Raw genomic sequence first — 13,345 nt, 5'->3', positions numbered from 1 at the left:
AGCCTCACTTTGTCGCCGTGATAATTAAAGATAATTTATAAATAACACCATGCATTATTTATAAAATAAGAGGTTACATGATAATTGGCATGCAAATTTGTTCCTCCCCCCCCCACTCATCCAAACTCATAACAGTAATAATGAAAACTAAACAAAGAAAAAGAGTTAAATTTTTTTTACCAGTAACCACAATTAGTCTTCAATTAATTTGTTTCCCAATTAAACCGCGAACCTCCAATTAATCAATCTTCAATTATGAGCATATTATACACATCACATCGTGGCGTAAATACACAAAGTCAGATTTTATGCTCTGGCAGACATAATAAACAATGTGTGGGGAGTTTAACATGCACCACACCGATCCCTCAAACACAACAATCACCGCCTAACCCACATACACAGAGGTGCCTGTACTTTCTGGAATACCAATTGTTGCCAGCTCAGAATGGAAGAAAAGTTAATGGGCTGTACATGGCACAATAAATCGTTGTTTTCCTCAACTAATCACTCACACACTGCGTCTTAAATAAAGTATTTTGCAGATATCAGTTAGATCGGGTTGCAAAGCAATCAGAAAAAGCATTCAGAAAAACCAGGAAAGCTGTAAATAAAAAGCTAAATTTAACAGGGCTTGTTAAGTTAAATGAAAATTAGCTACCGCAACAAACTAAACATCTTTGTTGGTTAAAACGTCTTTTCTTCACTTCTTCGCTTTAAAAACAGGGTCTTTAACATGTAGTTAGTGTGACCCAGCTGAAAAGATCACATTTAAACAGTGGGGCTTGGTATATATTTCAATCCTAAAGGATTTCTCAGTGTTGTTAAAGTTGCATTTTAGTTTTTTGGAATGACTAAGATCTATTTGTGCATTCCCATGTGCTTACTGTTGCTCTGAAGCACGCATTTTCAAGAAATGTTCTGTTGTGGCTGCATGAGACATGTATGGCAATGTATATTTAAAAAAACAAAAAAAAACCAAATGTTAACTTCCTGTTGAGCTTTTCCAATTTCTTCTGAATATCCTGATAATTTCTGGATAAGAGTGTGTGAACCTTCAAGAGGATTTGCTGAAAGTAAAATCTGTGTGAACACTATTCTTTTTGCACTCAGTGTATTTCCCATCCACATCCCACCCACTCAATGCACCTGTCACTGTGTTCTTCGGTTGCAGTTCTCCATTTATGAGAAAGTATACCTGAAAACATTCCTGGTGTTACAGAGTGAAAACAAATACAAAGCAAAAACCTCAGCTAATAAAAAAAACTGAGATGTTGTGTGGTCCAAACAAAATGCACATTGGGTCATTATGGCAATAACTCGATAATGTTACTTGCAGATGGCTTGTATGCATTGATGAAGAGCCACTCACCTTAGCATGCTGAATGTTTGAAATGGCTCACACAGCAAGGAGGGCTAGACTTGTATTAACAATTTCTGACCACTTTGGACCAATCAGACATATTTACTCTAAAGACCAAAAATTATAAGCAAATATAGAATCAAATACTTTGTGTGTTGTTGGGTGTCAAATGGCTAAAAATGAATAAATATTGTTAATTTGAGTAAGATGTATACAAATTTATGTCACCAGTATGCATAATAAAAATTTATACTGCAACACTGGTGTTTCCAAAATGATATGAGGAGGAATTATTTTTGGATCAGTGTAAAATGTGTTTTAAAATCTTGGAACATTTGTGGCAAAACAAGGAACGGTGTTACACAATCTAAGATTACAATAGTTTTCCTTAAGGTGTTGGTTGTATTCTGAAAAGTACTTTCTGTGGGTCTAAGGTAGAATTTCTGTAGCTTCTGGCGCACAATGACTGTTCTGCAAGGTTTAACAACATCATCATTAGCTGAATTAGACTCAAAGTGGAACCATAAGTTTTACTTTCATTTTCAAGCATTCTGCACCGAGAGGTGAGTAAGGCGCCGGCATTGGGCAGTGTGAGACTAGTTAAACTTGTCATGTTAATCTAATTTATCTAGTGTTTATGTTGCGTATAGCTGCGTGGAATGCATTGAAACTTGATGCGAGAGAGCTATGTTGAAACAAAAGCCAGAAACGCACAGCTGATGGGAGTATTAGAGATTAAGTTTTCACTCGTACGTAGATAAAACATTTAAAAGGTTTGAGATAGAAGAGACGGTTACATTAGTAGCTGTGGAGTGCAACAAACTCCACAAAAAGCCATTCATTTATATCAATTTAGGGCTTAAGCTCAGGTGACTAACGTTAATAGGGTCACCCAAAAAACAGGCCATTAGTTGAAATTTTTCATGATGAAATAGAACACCACTTCAGAAGCCAAGCATTGCCACTAGCAACTACTGCTTCGAATGCCAAGTTAGTGTGTTATACCAAATGTGGTACATTAAAAATAATCAAAACAGCATTATTGCAATATGAACAGATAACTATTCCTCAATAAACTGTTGAACAAAAGACCTTAAGACTTAAGGATTGTCAAGCTAAAAATCAAATTTATTTAGATGAGATGCTGGAATAGAAAGGAGACAATTTCTCCCCATTTCTTTATCTGTTTTCTATTTCTTTTGTATGCAAAGTGATGGGTATTTTTCTCGAACCTACATAAAAGAACCACAGACAACGTATATGAATTTTATGACTAGGCTTTTGCAAAAGGAGAAGACTCCGCCAACTGCTCCTCCGAGCCGTTCACAGAGCATTCTGGTCTGCTTCCGCGTGAGCCCCTGTTTTATTGTCAAAGAAAAACAGCCAAGGGGGCAGTCAGGAAAAACAACAGAGGTCGTAAAACTTCTAACCCAAACAACTAGCAACCCAGTTCCAGGTGTGATATCTGATCTACGGTCTGAGCCCGGTTCAAATCTTGGTCAAACTGTCAACAAGGCAAAATACGACTGCACACAGGCACTTCCTAAGTTAGGAGTTATTTTGGTTGATAAGAATTTAAGGTCTGAGAAACACAGAGTTAACTGTTTCACATGAAGATGAACAGACAGTCGTGACCTCCAGGTCAGTTCATACACACATAAGAAAGAGAACACTTTAAACTGAAAATCACAATAATACTGATTAACATTAGACTGAATATGAACTAAAGTAATAACAAAATGATAATACCAAAAAATCCCTAACACAAAGTCAAACTGTTGGTTAAACACGAGGATTTTGAGTAAAGAGTTATGTTTCTGAAGATACCCTTTTCATTGCTTGACATTTTAAAAAGCATTTCTTTACTCTGGTGTCAAGAAAGAGAGGAAAGGGAATGATTTTGTCAGCGTCCTCCAGGGGACATCCTGACATCATCCACAGTGACAGTGGAGATACGGTGCTGTTACAACACAGTGAAATGAGAGGGAGCTTAGTTTAGTGTCATCAGCTTCATCACTCAGGGGAATGACCTAAGCCTCAACAGGGACTGTTGTTGTGACTTTTTTACACTTATGTTGTTCAGTATATTTGCATGATAAGTGACTGATTACAATTATATGTTAAGCATAATTTACATGATGATTATTATTATTATATTGAATATGATTGTATACAATTACAAAGGCGAAGTGAAATATATTTCAGTGTAAGACATGATTTATTTGAATAGAGGAAGTCTTTTATTTTGAAGAATGCTTAAGGATCTGTTACTGTTTAGTCACTATCTTGCTTTGTTGATTTTATTGCTTGGTTACGAGCAGTTGTTGTTGCTGTTGTTCTGTTTTTATCGGCTGAAGCCCTTTTTTTCCTCTTCAATAAATACTGAACTTGTTTGAGAAGAAGCTTTACTCCGCTACATTTTGGTGCCGAAACCCGGGAATAAGAATTTTTTGATTTTTTTGAACGAAGTGAAGCTAAGGCTCAGTTTAGCAGCCAACATGACGGAAGGACTGGAGCGGTTAAAGAGGAAACGGTCGACTATCCGAACAGCGACGACGAAGCTGTTAACTCGACTAGAAGATGAGGTGGGCAAAGAGAGTCCCGATATGGATAGACTGCGTGAGTTCCTGGCAGTTTTATCTTCTAAGGAGGAAATTTTATTGGATTTGGACAAGAGCATAGAAGATGAAACGTCAATTGAAGACTTGGACACTGAGATAACGAACTCACAGGATTACACGGACCGGATTCTCATTTGGAAGGTTCGCACCACCAACGTTATTGGATTGCAGGAGACCGCTACAGACACCCTAAGAGCGCATGTGAGTGACGTGAACAACGGCTCATTTTCATCACAATCCAAACAGACGGTTAAACTGCCCAAACTAACGATAATCAAGTATGATGGAGAAATAAGCCAATGGCAGGAATTCTGGTCACAGTATGAATCAGCCATTCACAGAAATGATGGACTATGTAAGACGGACAAGTTCACTTACCTGAGATCTTACCTAAGTGGGGCAGCTGCTCGGACTATTGCAGGACTGACAATGACAGATGTCAACTATGATGCTGCAATAGAGTTACTCCAGAATCGTTTTGGAAGGAAGGATATTGTGATAAGTGCTCATATGTCTAAATTGCTGAACTTGACACCTGTGAGAAGATCATCTGATGTTGCAGCTTTGAGGCACCTTTATGATGAATGTGAGATCCAGATACGCAGCTTGGAGTCTCTTGGAGTGCAAAGTGATACTTACGGCTGTCTCCTATGTCCAGTGTTGCTACAGCTTATTCCAGAAGACATAGCACTTGCTTATACACGGCAACAAAACTCAACTAACGAATGGAAAGTCCCAGAATTGATTCAGTTTCTGCAAAATGAAGTGCAAAGCAGAGAACGGGCGCTTCTGCTGACCAGACCAGGCCACACATTGAAGAGCCCGAGCCCACAACACAAGCATGTGGGTAAGCCATCCTATGCCTGTGATCAACCTAGAAAGTGGAGCATTCCATCAGCGACTGCTTTGCATACAGCCAGCGTCGTGCCACAAACCTGTGTGTTTTGTGACGGTAATGACCATAAACCAGAGAACTGTCCTGGTTTTACAATAAGTGCACGCAGGGAGAAACTGAAAAGACTTGGACGGTGTTTTGTCTGCCTGGGCCCGAAACATATTGCGAAATACTGCAGAGTGAAGATTTTGTGCAGACAGTGCAATCGAAAACACCACTTGTCAGTTTGTGAACAATCTGAAGCTAAACCAGAAGTCGACAGTACAAGTAATAGTGGAAATGCAGAAGCTGTGTTGTCTTCGTTGACCAGCTCAGTCAAAGTGAAGACAAATACTCAGAACACAGTATTGCTCCAAACGGTTAAGGCATGGGCTGTAGGACCAAAGGAGAGAAAAATATCTCGCTGTCTGTTAGATGGAGGTAGCCAGCGTAGTTTTGTTCACAGAGACATTGTCCGAGCCCTAGGACTGCAAGTTGTGAGGCAAGAGACACTAAACCTCCATGTTTTTGGTTCCACCAGTCCTGTAGTGGAAAAACGCAACATAGTGAGAGTTCAACTTGAAAATGTGTGGAACACTGAACGGAAAATCGAAATAGATGCTATAGAGACCCCCGAGGTGTGCACTGCTGTAATAAAGGTACCAACTGAGCCCATTCAAGCAGAGATTAAGAAAAGAGGACTGCAGCTTGGAGACTTTCCACTAGAGGGTGCTAATGAACAAGAGTTGCAGATGTTAATTGGAGCAGATTACTACTGGCAGGCTGTTACTGGAAAGGTCCAAAGGGTTACAGATTCATTAGTGGCAGTTGAAACCCTCTTTGGATGGGCTTTACAGGGACCAGTGACTACCTCCAGTGTTACAGACACCACGTGTATGCACATTAGTTTGAACGAAGACACCCAGCTGTCTAATCAGTTGCATGCATTCTGGGAGGTGGAGTCCCTGGGTATTGTAAATAAACAGTCAGAAAGCCCAGAGGACTCAGAAATTATGCAACGTTTTGAACAAACAACAACATTTGAAGACGGAAGGTACCAAGTTGAGTTACCCTGGCAATGTGACAAAGACCAGCTTCCAGACAACTTCAGGGTAGCGAAGAAACGCTTTGAGAATCTAACGAGAAAGCTGAAGACTGATGTAAATTTATTTGCCAGATACAACGATGTAATAGAAGACTATCTTCAAAATGGTATCTGTGAGGAGGTTGCAGATGGAAAACCAGAAATGAATCAACAGACTGTGAAATATTATATGCCCCATCATGCTGTAATAAGAGAAGAAAAGGCCACAACCAAACTTAGAGTGGTATTTGATGCATCCTCACATGAGGCAAACAGTCCATCCCTCAACGACTGTCTGTACACTGGACCTAACCTGAACCCAAACCTGCTAGATGTGCTCATAAAGTTCAGATTGCACAAGATAGCATTTACTGCTGATATAACTAAGGCTTTTCTTCAAATCTCACTAGCAGAAAAGGACAGAGATGCTGTCAGGTTCTTGTGGATGCACAGACCTTTAGCTAAGGACTGGAAAAATGAGGTGCGTGTCTTAAGGATGAAAAGAGTTGTTTTTGGAGTAACTCCCAGCCCATTCTTGCTTGCTGCCACTATCAGAAAACATCTCAAACAATTTGAAAGAAAACAGCCAAAGGCAGTACAGGCTCTCAGAGACTCTATGTATGTAGATGACTTTATTTCAAGCTCACCTACTGTGCAGGATGCTCTTCACATGACAACTGCAGCAAAGCACATTCTCTCTCAGGCAAGCATGAACCTCTGCAAATGGGTTACCAACTCACCTGATCTGAAAGCCATGTGGAAAGAAAATGGAGTAGAGCTCACTGGTGATACAGAGTCCAGTGGAAATGTGCTTAAAGTACTTGGACTGGTTTGGAGACCGGAACACGATGATTTTGTGTTTGATCAAAAGGGGTTAATGGACATTTTGAAAGACAGAGAAAATACAAAAAGAAGTGTACTAAGAACATCAGCCCGTATATTCGACCCTATTGGATTTCTTACTCCTTTTACAGTCCGAGTAAAGTGCCTGTTCCAAGAGATGTGGGAAAAGGGACTGAGTTGGGATGAACCATTACCTACTGACTTAGAAGAGAAGTGGGAGCAATGGTGTCTGGAGTTACCACACTGTGACAGTAATGGCCTGGGTTTCTGGGTAAAAAAATAATAAAAAAAACTGTTGCCAGGGCAAAAAGGTGCGGGGGTTATGGAAAAGCTGTCGAAAGTAATAAAGTAGAACAGGTTTGATGAATTTCCATTTGTAATTTTTGATGTAAAGTTAAGAACTGACAGAGGAAAGTGGTTAGAAAAGTTGTGCCAAGCTTGTAAAGTTTATCACTTATTGAAGAGCTGGCACAACCTCACATTTGTTTGGGGTTTGTACAAAAATAATCATAGGAAGACCTTAAGTAATACGATTTTTTTTTTTTCATGGAACTGATGTTTTCATACGTACGCAGTCAGAAAAAGCTTCGAAAACCAATTAATGTGTCTGTAGTGAATGTAAATAAGCATATTGGCAAGTTAAATTGTTATTAAGTTGAAGGTGAATGTGAATTCCCCTCTCCCATTCCTCTCTGCTGTCTGCTTGAGCATGAATCTTAGGAGACGTAAATTTCATCATCTTTTCCTGGACTTATTCGGGATGAGAAATCTCTTATGGAGGATTCTGTCTATAATTGGACTTGTGGGTATTCAAGTTCCAAATCAAAATAATAATAAGAAGAAAAGGCCCCATGGAGTGTAAATTTGAGCTTGGTCCATAGGAGAGCCCAGCCACCAAGAGGGTCACACTCAATTTAGTTCAAGCACATATACAATTTGAAGGTTGTTGAAGTAAACTGTTATTTATTTTGTAAAAAAAAAAACAAAAAAACAGTTTTATAAAGAAAATCTGTTGAAAGTATTCACTGCTCTGCCCTGTACAATATAAAACTAGCTTCATGCTGCACATGGGAAAATATTAAAGCAGCAACAGGAAAGATTCTGATTTAAGGCATCTCAGCCAAAAGTTTCATCGTTATTTCTCTTACATGTCTTAGGATGGAAAATGTTTTCATGGTTCATTTACCGAAAGATAATTAAGTTGCTCCACTGTTTTATTTCGCACATTTTAATTAGGGCTTTGCCACTCATTAGTTTCTGCAATATGAGGACGCCTGCACGTTCAACCAGTCATTCTACTTAACCTTTCCATTTTGCTGCAACAAGATTCATCTGCAAATCTGTCAGGGAGCACACGCTGTGCAGACTATTCGTAATCCGCCGCCTCAAGACGCACCGCTAAACAATTTTTACCATAAGCAGTGTACGGGGGAGAGGAAAGAGTTGTCTGCCCTTCCCTTTAGATTATTTGGTCACAGTTCTCCTCCATATGCACTTCTATGCAGACTTTGGAGAAAGCCTTATCAAAAAGCTCTCTCTGTTTGAAAATGTTTTTAGGGGAAAAAAAACTCTCCAATGATGTATTCTTCCATTGCTTGGTGGGTGTTGCATTTTCATCACTCTCATTCTTCAAACCTTAGGAACATTGTGAACCAGCGTGCTTAGAAAGACTCTCTCTCAGATTGCTACTGCTAGAATTTGCCCCGCTGATTCACAGAGGTGAGCAGCATGCGTATTGTTACTTTTTTTTTTCCAGCTTCTTCCAGATATATTCTAATAAAAACTGTTCTGAATCATATCTCCAGCAGAAACAGAAAAATAATAAAATAAATCACTCCCCCTCAAAAATGTTTTTTTACATCAGGTACAAAAAAGCATCATGAGTTGTTCATTTATTTTATTTATTTTGTTGATTTAGAATCAGGAATGAATGAACCTACCCACACAGAAGGATGAAAGCAAGGAGAGGCCTCATTGATTCTGTCTCTTTTATATCTTACAGTGATATAGGTCACACAGTGCCTTGCAAAAGCATTTATATCCAATGAACTTGTTTTGCATTTGCAAGCACAAACTTCAACGTACTTTACTGGGATTTTATGTGCCAGACCTTGGAAAAGCACCTTTTGCTACATTTATCAGCTTAGCACATCTGAAAACTGAAATTTTGGCTCAACTTTCTTTGCAAAAAATATGAACATTAGCTTTACGTTCAGAAACAGTTGCTTGTTGGAGGCGTGGACTCTGCTGAAGTTTTAAATGTCACCCAATCACTAACGTTTGGCCATGACGTATGGAATGCACCAGTTCGACGCTATGAAGCTTACTGGAAATCACATGTTGTAAACAAAACATCATCCACCGTGAAAACAGAAATGCCGACCTGAACGAGTCGGCTGTTAACATTAGCTTAATATTTTGAGGCACGGCCAACATGGACTGAAGGGCTTCGTTCACTTCTGTTCGCTGATTGGCTCTTTTAAAATTTTACAGGACAAATCCAGGTCAATGGGAGAAATCCCAGACAAAATACTGAATTGAGATTGGAATTGTGTAGGAAGGCAATAGCCAGGCTAGCCACTAACTGGTTTTCAACCAGGCTCGCCCTGTGTTTAGATCAGTTCATGTTAGCATCAACTGTGACTTTAATTATTTCTACTTCTTCATTCTGGGGTTTGGAGTGTTCAAGCAAAATTGTATTTTTAGCTTTCTGTCATACAGAGCTTTTGTATAAAGGTCAAAAGAGTTCAGTGACCTGTCCAGCAAACCTTCTTCCACATGTTCCCTGTGTCCTTCAGGTGGCTCACGGAGAACTGCAAAATACTTCTGGATGTCTTCCAACAACTTTCTTCTTGGAACCGTTCCATAAAATCTAAACACATTCAGTAGTTCCTACAGAGCTGCATTTAATTACTATTTAATCGCTGCTTTCTCTCACATGATTTTCAGCTTGTTTCACGTTCAAAATTCATCCAAGATGGCATGAAGTGACAAAAACAAAATCACATCTTACATCACACCTCTTATATCTAAGACGGGTGTTTCCGGTCGCGTTTCCTGGCAAAGGCAGTTAACACCTGCGCCACAATGATGATGAAAAGTGCATGCAAGCAACAACCCACATGTTGCAAAACACCAGCAGCGAGGGGTAGGGTGGCAGAGACATGGCGGTGGTTGCAGGTCCAGTAACAGAGCTCAGGTTTCATCTCAACCACACAAACAAAACAAGTGCAAAAACAACACATCTCTTTTAAAGCCACAGGACAGGCTTTGTTGCGTTTGATATCAGGTGCATTTAAGAGGCCATCTCTGATTGGCTCGCACTATCTTTGGTGCTTATGTAACTAACGACAACCAGTTTCGCATGCCAGGCGGACTCTGGTTTTTTTCTTATCCCTCAGCATCCAGATCAGATTTTTTTTTCTGTATTTTTGATCTACTTAACAATACTTGCCTTTCTTTCTCTTTCTCCTTCTCCTTCTCCCTTCCTGATTTACAGAAAAGAAAAGAGTATTAAAAGGATGGAGCATCAGCATTCTCTAGAGGCCAACAGAGGGAATGGCATACTCTTTGTTGAAAAGCATTCATCTTTCCTCTCTGTCTGATCTTCTTCCTTTCTGTGTCTGCTTGGTGCAGAGATAGGATCATATTTATTGCAGAATTCTGCCATCTCCAGACAGTTCTATTTTGAGCCGGGTAGACTCTCCTATTTATTTTTTTTTTTTAAGGGTTGACTTTTGTACAACCTAAATGATATAACCTGTCTCGTGGCTTACAAAGAACCTACAGCAACCTTTACTTTGCCACACCCTAACTGAACTTTAATAATTGGCTGTGGGGGAATTGTTTATTTTGGGGTTTTTTTTAGCTACTTTACCTCAAAATTTGCAAAAAAAAAAAAAAAGAAAAAAAAAGAGCACAATGAAAACATCTGTTTTAGTTTCCACTTGACACATTGCAAATTCTCCCTGCAGGCGCCGTGCGTTGGGTAATTCCACCTGGTGTCCATGTTGCATTCATGACGAACCCTGTAAGTGGGTGTGTCGGCATGTCACTTGGAAACTAAAAGGAAAACAAAGCAAACAAGCGCTCTGTATGGAAAGAAAAAGAAAACCTCAGCTGAGACTAACCCTCCCTCCAAAGGAATGCAAGGGATTCTGTGCCATGAAGATGAATTTGTTATTTGTTTTCCTGCAGGAAGTCTGAACTAGTCTGATTAAATTGCATGTGCTGAGCTGACAGAAAAAAAACCAAACAAGAATTCGCTTTAGGGAAATGTGACGCTATAAGGGACTCTGGATGTTTTTACTGGCACCATATTTGCATTGACATCGTTGCGGCTGTAAAATTTGCCATAAAACTCATTTGCTGATAAATCCTGCAGCTCTGTTTTGTTCCACATTGTTTAAAGCTGCTGTTTTGATCTGTGAGATTTCCATGTTGTGTCGGCCAAGCCTTGGTCTGCAACGCTTTGTGCATATTCAGCACCATGCAAATACCAACTTGAGTATTTTTACAGTTTGTCACCTGACAAACATTTTACATAGCTGAACAACACAACACATTGATTGGTCATTGGGCAAGAAGTAGGGAACACAATGGGCAGGTTGCCAGTCCATCCCAGGGTTACACAAAGACACACAGGACAAAAAGCCATTCACTCACACTCACGTAGAGCAACTAGGGACAACTCAAGCTGCTTCTCCATCATCAAGTCTCACTTTAACCCATTAATGTCTGGTTTGGTTCTAGCAAACTAATACTACATAGTTCCAGAGTTTCGCACCAACGTGGCACAAAACCTTTGCTCCAACCTAATGCTGACCAGAATGCACCGTTTCTCACTTCTTCATTGCATCCCCTTTCTTCAGAGAGACGTGCTTCTAAATCACAACAATTCTGATACAATAGTTGACGCATGTGCTGTTGGCGCTGCTTAAAATTAAACTCATAATTGTGCTCCTCCACACTGTCAGTGATGTTTGGGGTTTTTTCTGTGTTTTTACTGTGTTCTCTTGCCATGTTTAGGGTTTATTTTTGTTCCATATAGTTTCCTTGGTCCCCAGTTTCTCTTATCCGTATGCATCTCCCGTTGATTAGTAATTGCCTTCACCTGTTTCCCTTGTTTTGTAAGTCCATGCGCACCTTGTGGTGGCGTGGGATCCTCGTCAGATCTTTCCTGAGTTCGTGTGGGTAAGAGTGGAGTAGTTCCGAGTCTAGTTTAGTTCAAAGGAAGTAAATTCTGTTCCTTTTGATGGTTTTTGAGTTCTGACGAAGCTTTACCTCCGACCTAACTGCTGATCTGTGGGTGCTAAGATGAGAAATAAAAACAAGACATCACGCCGCTGCCTGCCTGAAACTTTGTCCAAAACAACAACATCACGCATCATGACACACTGAGCAGCTCTCTGATAGCAGATGAAGTGTCCGCCGGTCCACAGTAGTGGTTGAGATGTTGTTGTTCGTAGTGACGTTATCCCAGGTCAATCAACGAATGAGGCCTTCTGTCAATCGCATTGCTGGAGAGCAATACTCATGTACTACCTCAGAAGTGGGTATGAAAAATGGGGAAGAGGTGCACAGGATCTTCTGATGGAGATGAATTTAGTAGGGGCAGAACCAGTTACACACACTGGTGGAAAAGCAGCATTAGACATGATTGTTGCTTTAACTGTCATGGTTTTTGGACTGTGGGAGGAAATCAAAGGACCTAGAGAGCGACCTACATATGCATGGCTACAACCTACAAACTCCCAACAACAAGCCAACAAGTTCCAACAATCGCCAAACATTCTCAACTGGGTTTAGATCATTATGTTGGTAGATCCATTCTGAAATGTCTTTGATCTAAACTCCCGTAGTTTAGCTCTGATTATACGTTTCAGGTTTGTGTCCTAATTCTCTTCACCAGTTTCAAATCTTCTTGGTGCCTCAAACAAGTTTTCCTTCTAGGATGTTGTTTAACTCCATCTTCCCATAAACTCTACAGCTACTTCCTCATAGCTTGATTGTGAATCCGTGTAGGAAGACGTTTTCAGCATGATTGTCTCCTCCCTTCCAGAGAGCATGTTTGCTGTAACTCCAACATGACAAACTGCAAACAGGGCTTTTTTTAATTAACTAAAACCATGTTTGAGAAGGACTGACAGATTGTCCCACCTGAGCTGCGGACCACAACACATCATGCAGCTTCACTACATGAGTAAAACTCATACTAGTCATCTGCTAGTATGAGTGGATAACTATTTCTTAATAAGTTTGGGTTTGTGTAATAACCTTTGCATTTTCCAATGATACATTGAACTGTGACTTTTTATGTAGGTTTGGATATTGGCTTACAACCAAAACTTTATCTTTGTCCTGTTTTTTAGTGTCCCTTTATCTTCAACATGCTGTTAACTAACAAAGCTCTGAGACCTTCAAAAACAGCTGAATTTGTGCTGACAATAACTTATACAGTTGCTCTATTGACTTTTTGGATTCCTTCTGAACGAAACTGGTTGATTTTATCTGGGATTTAAAACAAATGGATACCTCAATTTTCCGTTTTTTTGTTAGGG

The sequence above is a fragment of the Poecilia mexicana genome, unplaced genomic scaffold (genome assembly GCF_051168715.1).
Source record: "Poecilia mexicana isolate PSO_F unplaced genomic scaffold, ASM5116871v1 scaffold_11, whole genome shotgun sequence".
Lineage (NCBI taxonomy): Eukaryota > Metazoa > Chordata > Actinopteri > Cyprinodontiformes > Poeciliidae > Poecilia > Poecilia mexicana.
Note: the sequence above shows the minus strand (reverse complement) of the source record.